The 2,258-nt window shown below is 37.2% G+C and overlaps 1 pseudogene; it reads left to right on the plus strand.

The window, feature by feature from the left end:
- Positions 1-335: 335 nt before the first annotated feature.
- LOC126063783 (olfactory receptor 10AG1-like) lies at positions 336-1,290 on the plus strand (annotated as a pseudogene).
- The last annotated feature ends 968 nt before the right edge of the window (positions 1,291-2,258 follow it).

The raw sequence follows: 2,258 nt of genomic DNA on the forward strand, positions 1-2,258 counted from the left end.
GGTAAACTAGGCAGATCTTATCCAGAGTATAGGAAATCGGATGGGTTTTGGTATTTTGTATTGTTGTCTATTTTGCTGTGATTCGTTTTTCACAGGTTCATAGTATTTATCATGAGCAGGAAGAATAGGGTTTAAGATAATTTTCTGTTTTCACATCCTGGAATTTTAGGATATAGGATTTGAACTCTATTACTAAAACAGCTTATCCTATCAACCCACAAAACCTGGATGTCCATGATAGGGGACTTGAAATCATTGGTTCAACATGTGCCATTTTGCAGCTGGGTCCAGAGGATTAAAGTGACTTCTACACCTTGAAATAATTTTGTTTACAGATGGAATTCACAAGACAAAAAGAGCAGGGCAATCTCACCACTTTGGTAGAATTCATCCTGCTTGGCTTTACTGATGTTCCTGGCCTCCAGAGATTTCTTTTTGGGGTGTTTTTGATAATCTATATGATTATCCTGATTGGAAATAGCCTCATTATCATAATAACCAAGGTGGATCCTTCCCTCCAGATCCCCATGTATTTTTTCCTTGGGAACTTTTCCTCCTTGGAAATATGTTATGTGTCAGTCACTGTCCCCAGATTGTTAGCAGACCTTTGTCGACAGAATAGAAATATTTCCTTTCTGGCCTGTGCCAGTCAAATGTATTTCTTTCTGGTCCTGGGGGGCCACTGAGTGCTTCATTCTGACTGCAATGGCCTATGACAGGTATGTGGCCATTTGTAACCCATTACTCTACCCTCTCATCATGAACACCCGACCGTGTACCCAATTGGCAGCTGGCTGTTGGATCAGTGGAATTCCAGTACACATAGGGTTCACCTATCTGATTTTCTCTCTACCCTTCTGTGGACCTAACCAGCTAGATCACTTTTTCTGTGACATACCTCCAGTGCTTAAACTAGCCTGTGGGGACACATTTATGATTGAGATGTTGATTTATGTGGTTGCTGTTCTAGTTGTCACTATACCTTTTATGCTGATACTTTGGTCTTACGTCCAAATAATCTCAACCATCCTGAAGCTGCCATCAGCAACAGGGCAAGCCAAGGCCTTCTCCACTTGTTCTTCCCACCTTATGGTGGTGGCTTTATTCCTTGGATCAGGCATTATTACATACATGAGACCAAAGTCTAGTCATTCAGTAGGAGTGGACAAACTCCTTTCTCTTTTTTACACCATTGTGACACCTATGTTTAACCCCATGATATATTGTTTGAGGAACAAAGACGTCGTGGTAGCAATGAGAAAATTTCTATCAAAATGGATTGTGTTATGATTCAAACATATGACTTTTAAAATCTGTTTTCTTATTTGTTATAGTCTCCATATATTAACTTTGGTTCTTTCTCTGATATTCTAAGAAATCTTAATTACTGTCAATAAATTATCTCAAATATATATATATATTTTTATCTCATCATAAAATCAACTCTGCTTTTCTTTTCAGGCAGTAATCAATCCCAATTTTTAATACGTTCTTATTCTCAATCCAAGATATTGAAGTATTTGTGTACCACATTGAAATCCTCAAAGATCGTGCTTGGTGTTATTGTTTATAAGATTCTAGAATATTGCCTGCATTTTCTTCATCACTAAAAAAAAAGTTTATTCATCTTTATATCTCCATAGCCCAACATATTTTCTGGAATATGATAGGCATTTAATTAATTTGGTTAGATTGAAATGATGAGTGTTAGCAAAGTTCTTATTTTAGTTTTTTATCTGCTCATGATCAGTAATTGCATTATAAGCAGGTAAGTTCATGTAAAGAAGAGAAGGAGGAAGGAAGGCAAATAATGGTATCTGAGTAATTAAAAAAAGCATGTTTTATACAAAACCATTAAATGTAAGCCCTGGACTGTGCGAGTCATTTTTTTTGCCTCTACCGTATTTCATCTTGATGTAGAAACCAGAAAGGCCTTAATGCCACAAGGTCTTAATGACAAAGGAATATTTGACTAAAGGCTGTGCGTTAAAGGCAAGAAATGGTAAATTTGAATGTTAAGGCTAAAATATAAGAGTTTGAAAATAAAGGAATGAGCTGTAGAGTCAAAAGCAGCAGCAGTCATGTCAATTAAGAAACAGAAGGAAGAGTAGTGCAAATGGTTAATGCGCTCAGCTGCTAACGGAAAAATTGGAGGTTTAAATCCACACGGAGGTGCCTAGGAAGCATGGCCTGGCAATCTACTCCTGAAATATCATACACTGGAAATCCTATGGAGCACAGTTCTACTCTGACAAACA

This window comes from Elephas maximus, chromosome 20 (genome assembly GCF_024166365.1).
Source record: "Elephas maximus indicus isolate mEleMax1 chromosome 20, mEleMax1 primary haplotype, whole genome shotgun sequence".
In the NCBI taxonomy this organism is placed as follows: Eukaryota; Metazoa; Chordata; class Mammalia; order Proboscidea; family Elephantidae; genus Elephas; species Elephas maximus.